We start from the raw sequence: 13,657 nt of genomic DNA, 5'->3' as shown, positions 1-13,657 counted from the left end.
CATGGGGTCGCAAAGAGTTGGACACGAATGAGCAACTAAGCACAGCACAGCATACTTCTTTTTATGTGATTTGTCTATGTCCTTGCCTGTTTATCTGTTTTATCTCAACTTTTAGCAGTTTATATATATTAGAAAAATAAACCATTTTCACATGACAGGAGTTGCAAATATTTTTCTTGCTTTGCATTTGCTTCCTATTTTGAGTTTCTGAGTGTTTTTTTAAATTTTTATGTGCTTGAGTTAAGATGTAAGACTTTATCTTATATCAAATACTGTATGATCTCACTTATTTGTGGCATCTAAAAACACAACAGACTAATGAAAAGATCAGAAAGAAGCAGACTCATTTGAGAGCACAAACTAGTGGTTTCCAGTGGGGAGAGCCAAGACAGAGGTAGGGGAGTAAGAGGTGCAAATTATTAGGCATGAGACCAGCTCCAGGATTTCTTTGGAAGGAATGATGCTAAAGCTGAAACTCCAGTACTTTGGCCACCTCATGCGAAGAGCTGACTCATTGGAAAAGACTCTGATGCTGGGAGGGATTGGGGGCAGGAGGAGAAGGGGACGACAGAGGATGAGATGGCTGGATGGCATCACTGGCCCGATGGACGTGAGTCTGGGTGAACCCCAGGAGTTGGTGATGGACAGGGAGGCCTGGGGTGCTGTGATTCATGGGGTCGCAAAGAGTCGGACACGACTGAGCGACTGAACTGAATTGAAGCTACAAAGATATATTGTACAACACAGGAATAATAGCCAGTATTTTATAATAACTATAAATGGAGTGTAACCTTTAAAATTTATGAATCACTGCATGCACCTGTAACATACTGTACAGCAGCTGTACTTCAATTTAAAAAAAGGTGTAGGACTTTAATGTTATAAGTTAACAACTATTCAAAGTGTAAATAGATTTTATTCAATAAGACTGTGTTACTACTGTGCTTCCAACCTTGTACTAAATGTTTGGGACAAAACTTCTCCCTTGGGAATGTTGCTAACCTGGTGGGTGAGATGGCTGGATAAGTCAGTCATTCCTGTGTGCCAGTGGTAAAGTGTTAGGGAAAAGAGAAATATGGAAAGGGGCTATTAGATTACAGATGGTTGGTCTAACTTTGAGAACCTTGTGAGTGATTTCACAAAGCAAGTCATTTTTAAGCAGGGTCTTGAGGAGTTTGGCAAATGAAAGGGAAAGTAGGGGGCAGGTTAAGTCCTCATAGCCTGTCTCCTTAGGGATGAGGTCCATTGGTAGCATTTGAAAATTTTCTTCCCTCCTGACCAGATAGGTTAATTTTCCTTGCATCAGTCTGCCAACACTCAGGTAACAATCCCAACTATCTCTTAATTGAATGAGGCAATATAGTACTCTTACCTGAAAGAAACTTAACCATGATTAGAATTCTGCAAAGGGAGGTAGGCTTGCGATGGCTTCAGACCCTTAACGTCAAACCACTGAGGTCAACTCTGGCATTTTGGACTTCCCTTGGGACTCAGTTGGTAAAGAATCCACCTGCAATGTGGGAGACTTGGGTTCGATCCCTGGGTTGAGAAGATCCCCTGGAGAAGGGAAAGGCTATCCATTACAGTATTCTGGCCTGGAGAATTCCACACTGTATAGTCCATGGGGTCACAAAGAGCCGGACATGACTCGAGAAACTTTCACTTTCTGGTATTTCACCTCTAGAATGAAGAAAAGAAAAAAGGCTTCAAAAGGCATTCAAGGCTGGTATGTCTATAGTCTTTGATTGTGAAAACTCTAATAGTTTTTTTTTTCTTTTAGGTGACTCTCACAGTTTCTGTAGAGTTGGAAGTTGTTTTCACAAGGTCCTCAATCACCTAGTCCAGTTTGAGTAGGAGCCACAGTTGAATCACAAGCAGGGACAGACTGGAGTCAGCTACTGATAAGTCTTTGGGAGCTGAGAAGCTGGGACTGGCCACACTGGCTCAAGTGGCAGACACAGCTGTTGCCTACCCAATCCATTCTCCTCTCTGTCTCACCAGTGAAGCTCCTGTCTGGTTATGAGAGGCAAGGAGACCCACCCAGCAGCGTACTATGACCAGTCTGATCTAGTCTAGGCCAATCATCCCAATCTAGTTCCTCTCTTTCAAAACTGGATCTCTGGCCTCCCCTGAAGCTCAGGTTGGTGTGACCCTGTTAGGGCCAATAATACACAAGGGAAAGTCTGCAGACAGGCTTCTGGAAAAGCTATGGCTTTCCTAAAGTAAACAGATGCATAGCTGGAACCTGCCTTTACTGCTTCATCCTGCCTTGAATGCAGATGTGATGCCTGCCACCACAGCAGCTATCTTGGGACCAAGAAGCCTGCTAAACAGTGACACCAGCTCTGACATCATGTCCATCACTTAACATAGCAGTTGCTCATGTCCAGACTTCTTAGCATGTGAGGAATATAAACATCCTCCCCCTCTTAAGCTACTGTTGACCAGTTTTTCTACCAAGCTGTTATCCACCTGCCAATGCAGGAGATATGAGTTCGGCCCCTGGATCAGGAAGATTCCCTGGTAAAGGAAATGGCAACCTGCTCCAGTATTCTTGCCTGGAAAGTCCCATGGACAGAGGAGCCTGGCGGGCTATAGTCCATGGGGGTCACAAAAAGTCAGACATGACTGTGCGACTAAACAGGAACTCCAGGCAGTCAAGCATTCTCTAGGCAGCAGCGTGTGGCCACTTGGAATGCAGTAAGATCAGCTTGCAACACTGCTAAGGAGACAACAAGCCCAGGTGGATTTAGACAATCTTAATAAGATCAGTGTGTGTCAGTTATCTGCGTCTCTGTCCTGCAGGACAACACCAAACCCAAAGGGCCCAATGATGAAGGTGACATGAGCAGGGGGACGCTGTTCCTGAGGACCCCGAGTTGCTTTAGAGTCTGCATCTGTTTCTGAAGGCTGGGGGATGGGTGGAAAGTCCCATGGCTCCTAGGGACCAGGGGAACAGATGAGAAACTGCCTTGTGGCATCTCTTACAGGTCGGGCAGTTGGATGGGACATGGCTCGGGGACATCTCCTCTCAAGATTGCCTCTTTCGCTGAGTTCCTGAGAGGATGATCGATGGTCACTGAGACAAGTCAGGCTGCAGCGGGGCCTTGCCTCCAAGGCTTATGTTGGGACCTGGCGTGAGAGCAGCCATGATGGAGCTGGTTCCCTACAAATTGCACATAAGAGCCTTTCTGACTGAAAGAGTTCTCATCCCAAGGCAGCATGGGGGAAAGGACTTAAGCTTTTTAAAGGACACAGGTTTTTCAGAGGAATAAAGTATTCTGCTTAGAGTCTTATCTTTTGCTGAACTATTTCCCAGTATCTCACAGGATTAACTACAAGGATATTTCCCTCGTATGTCAAAGTACATCCTAGACATTTGCAAGGACCAATTCCAAGGTCTTGAGTGTGTGTTTAAACACATGTGAAAGCAAAACATTAGCAGCATACTCACAGACCCCACACACTGTATTAACTTGCTTTCTGCAGCTGACTTCGGAAGTGATGTGTCTAATGACATATTCCAATTTATCCCAGCCATGCAAACTGGCTTGTCTCACTCTGCTTTATTAAATATATGATGCAGATGTAGAAATGTGACATTCCAATCCTAACAAGCCTTAAAAGAAACATTTTTACGTTCTCACCTCTCCATACCTGAAAGACAAGTTCAACTCACTGCCGAAGTAGAGGGCAAGTAACAAGGCTTGTTCATTTGCCACCCAAACTAGCACTGCTAATTCATTAGTCACACCTACCACATTGGGAGGAGACGTTACTGTTACTCATGAGTCAGAGTCTGCATAGCCTATCACCTTAATGTCCTGAAGTAAAATTTATGACTGGTTATGACTCACTGCCTGTTGGCTTGCTCTTGGCTTTGACTGACCTTCCTTTCCCTTTGAGGCATTCCAAAATCATCCCTTCTCAAAACACAGCTCTCTGAGTTTCCAAAGCTAACTGTGGGTTTAGTTTTCCAGTAGGACAATGACTTAAAGATAAATATGGGTGGAAGAAAATCCATAAATTGGATATATGGATATCCATATACATCCACATATATATGATGACTGGAGCAGGAACTGGCCGTTCCAAGAATACTGGAACCCACTCTAGTATTCTTTTTTTTTTTTAATTTAAATTTATTTTAATTAGAGGCTAATTACTTTACAATATTGTATTGGTTTTGCCATACATCAACATGAATCTGTCACGGGTGTACACGTGTTCCCCATCCTGAACCCCCCTCCCACCTCCCTTCCCGTACCATCCCTCTGGGTCATCCCAGTGCACCAGCCCCAAGCATCCTGTATCCTGCATTGAACCTGGACTGGCGATTCATTTCTTATATGATATTATACATGTTTCAATGCCATTCTCCCAAATCATTCCACCCTCTCCCTCTCCCACAGAGTCCAAAAGACTATTCTATACATCTGTGTCTCTTTTGCTGTCTCGCATACAGGGTTATTGTTACCATCTTTCTAAATTCCATATATATGCATTAGAATACTGTATTGGTGTTTTTCTTTCTGGCTTACTTCACTCTGTGTAATAGGCTCCAGTTTCATCCACCTCATTAGAACTGATTCAAATATATTTTTTTAATGGCTGAGTAATGCTCCATTGTATATATGTACCACAGCTTTCTTATCTATTCATCTGCTGATGGGCATCTAGGTTGCTTCCATGTCCTGGCTATTATAAACAGTGCTGCGATGAACAGTGGGGTACACGTGTCCCTTTCAATTCTGGTTTCCTTGGTGTGTATGCCCAGCAGTGGGATTGCTGGGTCATAAGGCAGTTCTATTTCCAGTTTTTTAAGGAATCTCCACACTGTTCTCCATAGTGGCTGCACTAGTTTGCATTCCCACCAACAGTGTAAGAGGGTTCCCTTTTCTCCACACCCTCTCCAGCATTTATTGCTTGTAGACTTTTGGATCGTAGCCATTCTGACTGGTGTGAAATGGTACCTCATTGTGGTTTTGATTTGCATTTTTCTGATAATGAGTGATGTTGAGCATCTTTTCATGTGTTTGTTAGCCATCTATATGTCTTCTTTGGAGAAATGTCTATTTAGTTCTTTGGCCCATTTTTTGATTGGGTCGTTTATTTTTCTGGAATTGAGCTGCAGGAGTTGCTTGTATATTTTTGAGATTAGTTGTTTGTCAGTTGCTTCATTTGCTATTATTTTCTCCCATTCTGAAGGCTGTCTTTTCACCTTGCTTATAGTTTCCTTTGTTGTGCAGAAGCTGTTAATTTTAATTAGGTCCCATTTGTTTACTTTTGCTTTTATTTCCAGTATTCTGGGAGGTTGGTTGTAGAGAATCCTGTTGTGATTTATGCTGGAGAGTGTTTTGCCTATGTTCTCCTCTAGGAGTTTTATAGTTTCTGGTCTTACATTTAGATCTTTAATCCATTTTGAGTTTATTTTTGTGTATGGTGTTAGAAAGTGTTCTAGTTTCATTCTTTTACAAGTGGTTGACCAGTTTTCCCAACACCACTGTTAAAGAGATTGTCTTTTCTCTATTGTATATTCTTGCCTCCTTTGTCAAAGATAAGGTGTCCATAGGTGTGTGGATTTATCTCTGGGCTTTCTATTTTGTTCCATTGATCTATATTTCTGTCTTTGTGCCAGTACCATACTGTCTTGATGACTGTGGCTTTGTAGTAGAGCCTGAAGTCAGGCAGGTTGATTCCTCCAGTTCCATTCTTCTTTCTCAAGATTGCTTTGGCTATTCAAGGTTTTTTTGTATTTCCATACAAATTGTGAAATTATTTGTTCTAGCTCTGTGAAAAATACCGTTGGTAGCTTTATAGGGATTGCATTGAATCTATAGATTGCTTTGGGTAGTATACTCATTTTCAGTATATTGATTCTTCCAATCCATGAACATGGTATATTTCTCCATCAATTAGTGTCCTCTTTGATTTCTTTCACCAGTGTTTTATAGTTTTCTATATACAGGTCTTTAGTTTCTTTAGGTAGATATATTCCTAAGTATTTTATTCTTTTCATTTCAATGGTGAATGGAATTGTTTCCTTGATTTCTCTTTCTATTTTCTCATTATTAGTGTATAGGAATGCAAGGGATTTCTGTGTTGACTTTATATCCTGCAACTTACTATATTCATTGATCAGCTCTAGTAATTTTCTGGTGGAGTCTTTAGGGTTTTCTATGTAGAGAATCATGTCATCTGCAAACAGTGAGAGTTTTACTTCTTCTTTTCCAATCTGGATTCCTTTTATTTCTTTTTCTGCTCTGATTTCTGTGGCCAAAACTTCCAAAACTATGTTAAGTAGTAGTGGTGAAAGTGGGCACCCTTGTCTTGTTCCTGACTTTAGGGGAAATGCTTTCAATTTTTCACCATTGAGGATAAGGTTTGCTGTGGGTTTGTCTTACATAGCTTTTATTATGTTGAGGTATGTTCCTTCTTTTTTTTTAAAGACATTTTTATGAATGTAAATGTCAACTTTGAAATGCCTGTCCTCTGATACAGTGCTGTGTGTTCAGGCATGCATTGGGTAAATGTGTTTCAACCTTTTGTCCTGAGTGAGTGGGTTAGGCCAGTTGGTTTTTTTTTTTTTTTTTGCTTTCACACATACAATTTTATTTTATTTTATTTTTTCTAATGTTTGACATTTCATAGAAAGAGGAATCATAATTTCTATTTACTGCTATTTCATTGAAATGCTTTTTTTTTTTTTTTCAAGTAAGCTATTTTTTTTTTCCATGTGCACTTGAGAAAAAGGTGAAATTCATTGTTTTGGGATGAAATGTCCTATAGCTATCAATTAGGTCTAACTGGTCTATTGTATCGTTTAAAGTTTGTGTTTCCTTGTTAATTTTCTGTTTAGTTGATCTATCCATAGGTGTGAGTGGGGTATTAAAGTCTCCCACTTTTATTGTGTTATTGTTAATTTCTCCTTTCATACTTATTAGCATTTGTCTTACATACTGCGGTGCTCCCATGTTGGGTGCATATATATTTATAATTGTTATATCTTCTTCTTGGATTGATCCTTTGATCATTATGTAGTGACCTTCTTTGTCTCTTTTCACAGCCTTTGTTTTAAAGTCTAATTTATCTGATATGAGTATTGTGACTCCTGCTTTCTTTTGGTCCCAATTTGCATGGAAAATCTTTTTCCAGCCCTTCACTTTCAGTCTGTATGTGTCCCCTGTTTTGAGGTGGGTCTCTTGTAGACAACATATGTAGGGGTCTTGTTTTTGTATCCATTCAGCCAGTCTTTGTCTTTTGGTTGGGGCATTCAACCCATTTACGTTTAAGGTAATTACTGATAAGTATGATCCCGTTGCCATTTACTTTATTGTTTTGGGTTCGAGTTTATACACCGTTTTTGTGTTTCCTGTCTAGAGAATATCCTTTAGTATTTGTTGGAGAGCTGGTTTGGTGGTGCAGAATTCTCTCAGCTTTTGCTTGTCTGAAAAGCTTTTGATTTCTCCTTCATACTTAAATGAGATCCTTGCTGGGTACAATAATCTGGGCTGTAGGTTATTTTCTTTCATCATTTTAAGTATGTCTTGCCATTCCCTCCTGGCTTGAAGAGTTTCTATTGAAAGATCAGCTGTTATCCTTATGGGAATTCCCTTGTGTGTTATTTGTTGTTTTTCCCTTGCTGCTTTTAATATTTGTTCTTTGTGTTTGATCTTTGTTAATTTGATTAATATGTGTCTTGGGGTGTTTCTCCTTGGGTTTATCCTGTTTGGGACTCTCTGGGTTTCTTGGACTTGGGTGATTATTTCCTTCCCCAGTTTAGGGAAGTTTTCAACTATTATCTCCTCAAGTATTTTCTCATGGTCTTTCTTTTTGTCTTCTTCTTCTGGAACCCCTATGATTCGAATGTTGTAGCGTTTAATATTGTCCTGGAGGTCTCTGAGATTGTCCTCATTTCTTTTAATTTGTTTTTCTTTTATCCTCTCTGATTCATTTATTTCTACCATTCTATCTTCTAATTCACTAATCCTATCTTCTGCCTCTGTTATTCTACTATTTGTTTCCTCCAGAGTGTTTTTAATTTCATTTATTGCATTATTCATTATATATTGACTCTATTTTATTTCTTCTAGGTTCTTGTTAAACCTTTCTTGCATCTTCTCAATCCTTGTCTCCAGGCTATTTATCTGTGATTCCATTTTAATTTCAAGATTTTGGATCAATTTCACTATCATTATTTGGAGTTCTTTATCAGGTAGATTCCCTATCTCTTCCTCTTTTGTTTGGTTTGGTGGGCATTTATCCTGTTCCTTTATCTGCTGGGTATTCCTCTGTCTCTCGTCTTGTTTAAATTGCTGAGTTTGGGAGTCCTTTCTGTATTCTGGCAGTTTGTGGAGTTCTCTTTATTGTGGCGTTTCCTCGCTGTGTGTGGGTTTGTACAGGTGGCTTGTCAAGGTTTCCTGGTTAGGGAAGCTTGTGTCGGTGTTCTGGTGGGTGGAGCTGTATTTCTTCTCTTTGTTCAGTCACGCTGTGGGGAGGGAGGGAGGGATGCTGCAAACAAATGACACTGGCATGCGCTCGCAGTGCCTCAGCCACACTGGGTCTGCCCCCGCTCACAGCGCGTGTAGCCTCCCTGCCCACACTGCTTGGGCTCTAGGTTGTTCCGCCGGGAACAATCCGAGGCTGGGCCTGGGTTGCATGCACCTCCCATGTCCAAGCCGCTCAGGTTCAGGCACTCGGGTAGTCCTCAGAGGCGCAGACTCAGTTGGGCCTGCGTTTTGTGCTCTTCCCAGGTCCGAGCAGCTCAGGTGATGAGGTGTTTGGCGAGCGCCAATGCTGTGACTTATCGCCTCCCCGCCACTCGGTTATCTGGGTGTAAAACCGGCGCACCTTCTCAGGCAGATGTTGACCGTCCAGACCCCCAATAAGTTTTAATTAGCAAAGAAGCCAGTTTTATAGATAATGTCTCTCTGGGGCTGCGATTGCCCCCTTCCGGCTCTGACTGCCTGTCACCGGAGGGGGAAGGTCTGCAGCCGGCTATCTCTGTTTAGTCCTTTGTTCCGTGCGCGGGCTGGTGGTGTCTTAGGTTAGGGCTGGCTTTTCGCATGGTAGATATCCCACAGTCTGGTTTGCTAGCCCAAATTATTTCGCTCAGATAGTGCTCAGGGTATTCAGGCCAGATTCTTACTCTCAGTGATGCAGCCCGCGCCGCGCCTCCCTGCCCAGCCCCTGCTTGCTAATGGCGGATGCAGGCGTCTGCGCTGTTTCTCCGCTGGGGGAGTTACCGTAGGGCTCGCAATCTGCGAGTTTTAATTGTTTATTTATTTTTTCTCCCTGTTATGTTACCCTCTGTGCTTCCAAAGCTCGGCACGGATTCGGCAGTGAGAAGGTTTCCTGGTGTTTGGAAACCTCTCTTTTTAAGACTCCCTTCCCGGGACGGAACTCCGTCCCTCCCTCTTTTGTCTCTTTTATTGTCTTTAATATTTTTTCCTACCTCCTTTCGAAGAGTTGGGTTGCTTTTCTGGGTGCCTGATGTTCTCTGCCGGCATTCAGAAGTTGTTTTATGGAATTTACTCGATGTTTAAATGCTCTTTTGATGAATTTGTGGGGGAGAAAGTGTTTTCCCCGTCCTACTCCTCCGCCATCTTGGCGCCTCCCTCGAGGTATGTTCCTTCTATTCCTGCTTTCTGGAGAGTTTTTTATCATAAATGGATGTTGAATTTTGTCAAAGGCTTTCTCTGCATCTATTGAGATAATCATATGGCTTTTGTTTTTCAATTTGTTAATATGGTGTATTACATTGATCGATTTGCGGATATTGAATAATCCTTGCATCCCTGGGATAAAGCCCACTTGGTCATGGTGTATGATCTTTTTAATGTGTTGTTGGATTCTGATTGCTAGAATTTTGTTAAGGATTTTTGCATCTATGTTCATCAGTGACATTGGCCTGTAATTTTCTTTTTTTTGTGGCATCTTGGTCAGGTTTTGGTATTAGGGTGATGGTGACCTCATAAAATGAGTTTGGAAGTTTGCCTTCCTCTGCAATTTTCTGGAAGAGTTTGAGTAGGATAGGTGTTAGTTCTTCTCTAAATTTTTGGTAGAATTCATCTGTGAAGCCATCTGGACCTGGGCTTTTTTTTTTTTTTTTTGGAAGATTTCTGATTACAGTTTCAATTTCCATGCTTGTGATGGGTCTGTTAAGATTTTCTATTTCTTCCTGGTTCAGTTTTGGAAAGTTGTACTTTTCTAAGAATTTGTCCATTTCTTCCACGTTGTCCATTTTATTGGAATATAATTGCTGATAGTAGTCTCTTATGATCCTTTGTATTTCTGTGTTGTCTGTTGTGATCTCTCCATTTTCATTTCTAATTTTATTGATTTGACTTTTCTCCCTTTGTTTCTTGATGAGTCTGGCTAATGGTTTCTCAATTTTATTTATCCTTTCAAAGAACCAGCTTTTGGCTTTGTTGATTTTTGCTATGGTCTCTGTTGTTTCTTTTGCATTTATTTCTGCCCTAATTTTTAAGATTTCTTTCCTTCTACTAACCCTGGGGTTCTTCATTTCTTCCTTTTCTAGTTGCTTTAGGTGTAGAGTTAGGTTATTTATTTGACTTTTTTCTTGTTTCTTGAGGTATGCCTGTATTGCTATGAACTTTCCCCTTAGCACTGCTTTTACAGTGTCCCACAGGTTTTGGGTTGTTTTGTTTTCATTTTCATTCATTTCTATGCATATTTTGATTTCTTTTTTGATTTCTTCTATGATTTGTTGGTTATTCAGCAGTGTGTTCTTCAGCCTCCATATGTTGGAATTTTAAAAAGTTTTTCTCCTGTAATTGAGATCTAATCTTACTGTATTGTGGTCAGAAAAGATGCTTGGAATGATTTCAAATTTTTTTGAATTTACCAAGGCTAGATTTATGGCCCAGGGTGTGATCTATCCTGGAGAAGGTTCCATGTGTGCTTGAGAAAAAGGTGAAATTCATTGTTTTGGGGTGAAATGTCCTATAGATATCAATTAGGTCTAATGAGTCTATTGTATCATTTAAAGTTTGTGTTTCCTTATCCAAATTGGAAAAGAAGAAGTAAAACTCTCACTGTTTGCAGATGACATGATCCTTTACATAGAAAACCCTAAAGATTCCACCAGAAAATTACTAGAACTAATCAATGATTATAGCAAAGTTGCAGGATATAAAATCAACACACAGAAATCCCTTGCATTCCTATACACTAATAATGAGAAAACAGAAAGAGAAATTAAGGAAACAATTCCATTCACCATTGCAATGGAAAGAATAAAATACTTAGGAATATATCTACCTAAAGAAACTAAAGACCTATATATAGAAAACTATAAAACACTGGTGAAAGAAATCAAAGAGGACACTAATAGATGGAGAAATATACCATGTTCATGGATTGGAAGAATCAATATAGTGAAAATGAGTATACTACCCAAAGCAATTTATAGATTCAACGCAATCCCTATCAAGCTACCAACAGTATTCTTCACAGAGCTAGAACAAATAATTTCACAATTCGTATGGAAATACAAAAAACCTCGAATAGCCAAAGTGATCTTGAGAAAGAAGAATGGAACGGGAGGAATCAATCTACCTGACTTCAGGCTCTATTACAAAGCCACAGTTATCAAGACAGTATGGTACTGGCACAAAGACAGAAATATTGATCAATGGAACAAAATAGAAAGCCCAGAGGTAAATCCACGCACATATGGACACCTTATCTTTGACAAAGGAGGCAAGAATATACAATGGAGAAAAGACAATCTCTTTAACAAGTGGTGCTGGGAAAGCTGGTCAACCACTTGTAAAAGAATGAAACTAGAACACTTTCTAACACCATACACAAAAATAAACTCAAAATGGATTAAAGATCTCAACGTAAGACCAGAAACTATAAAACTCCTAGAGGAGAACATAGGCAAAACACTCTCCGACATACATCACAGCAGGATCCTCTATGATCCACCTCCCAGAATATTGGAAATAAAAGCAAAAATAAACAAATGGGACCTAATTAAACTTAAAAGCTTCTGCACAACAAAGGAAACTATTAGCAAGGTGAAAAGGAAGCCTTCAGAATGGGAGAAAATAATAGCAAATGAAGCAACGGACAAACAACTAATCTCAAAAATATACAAGCAGCTCCTACAGCTCAACTCCAGAAAAATAAATGACCCAATCAAAAAATGGGCCAAAGAACTAAATAGACATTTCTCCAAAGAAGACATACAGATGGCTAACAAACACATAAAAAGATGCTCAACATCACTCATTATCAGAGAAATGCAAATCAAAACCACTATGAGGTACCATTTCACGCCAGTCAGAATGGCTGCAATCCATAAGTCTACAAGCAATAAATGCTGGAGAGGGTGTGGAGAAAAGGGAACTCTCTTACACTGTTGGTGGGAATGCAAACTAGTACAGCCACTATGGAGAACAGTGTGGAGATTCCTTAAAAAACTGGAAATAGAATTGCCTTATGATCCAGCAATTCCACTGCTGGGCATACACACTGAGGAAACCAGAAGGGAAAGAGACACGTGTACCCCAATGTTCATCGCAGCACTGTTTATAATAGCCAGGACATGGAAGCAACCTAGATGCCCATCAGCAGATGAATGGATAAGAAAGCTGTGGTACATACACACAATGGAGTATTACTCAGCCATTAAAAAGAATACATTTGAATCAGTTCTAATGAGATGGATGAAACTGGAACCTATTATACAGAGTGAAGTAAGCCAGAAAGAAAAACACCAATACAGTATACTAATGCATATATATGGAATTTAGAAAGATGGTAACAATAACCCTGTGTACGAGACAGCAAAAGAGACACCGATGTATAGAAAAGTCTTATGGACTCTATGGGAGAGGGAAAGGGTGGGAAGATTTGGGAGAATGGCATTGAAACATGTATAATATCATGTATGAAACGAGTTGCCAGTCCAGATTCCATGCATGGTACTGGATGCTTGGGGCTGGTGCACTGGGACGACCCAGAGGGAGGGGAGGGGAGGGAGGAGGGAGGAGAGTTCAGGATGGGGAACACGGGTATACCTGTGGCGGATTCATTTCGATATTTGGCAAAACTAATACAATATTATAAAGTTTAAAAATAAAATCAAATTAAAAAAAAATAAAGTTTGTGTTTCCTTGTTAATTTTCTGTTTAGTTGATCTACCCATAGGTGTGAGTGGGGTATTAAAGTCTCCCACTATTATTGTGTTATTGTTAATTTCCCCTTTCATACTTGTTAGCATTTGTCTTACATATTGCGGTGCTCCTATGTTGGGTGCATATATATTTATAATTGTTATATCTTCTTCTTGGATTGATGCTCTGATCATTATGTAGTGTCCTTCTTTGTCTCTTTTCACAGCCTTTGTTTTAAAGTCTATTTTATCTGATATGAGTATTGCTACTCCTGCTTTCTTTTGGTCTCTAGTTGCATGGAGTATAAAAATATGGAACGCTTCACTGATTTGTGTGTCATCCTTGTGCAGGGCCATGCTAATCTTTTCTGTATCGTTCCAATTTTAGTATATGTGCTGCCGAAGTGAGCACCACTCCAGTATTCATGCCTGGAGAATTTCATGGACAGAGGAGCCTGGCAGGCTACAGTCCATGGGGTCACAAAGAGTCAGACATGACTGAGTGACTAA

General features: G+C 40.3%; 1 non-coding gene across 1 annotated transcript; it reads right to left on the bottom strand.

Annotated features, from left to right (window-relative positions):
• Positions 1 to 13,453: 13,453 nt before the first annotated feature.
• On the bottom strand, positions 13,454 to 13,559 carry LOC113898932. Its single transcript, XR_003512788.1, has one exon. It is a non-coding gene; the product is annotated as a U6 spliceosomal RNA (small nuclear RNA).
• Positions 13,560 to 13,657: the final 98 nt, after the last annotated feature.

Source organism: Bos indicus x Bos taurus, chromosome 9, assembly GCF_003369695.1.
Source record: "Bos indicus x Bos taurus breed Angus x Brahman F1 hybrid chromosome 9, Bos_hybrid_MaternalHap_v2.0, whole genome shotgun sequence".
Taxonomy (NCBI): domain Eukaryota; kingdom Metazoa; phylum Chordata; class Mammalia; order Artiodactyla; family Bovidae; genus Bos; species Bos indicus x Bos taurus.
Note: the sequence above shows the minus strand (reverse complement) of the source record. Positions and strands in the feature narration are given on the sequence as shown.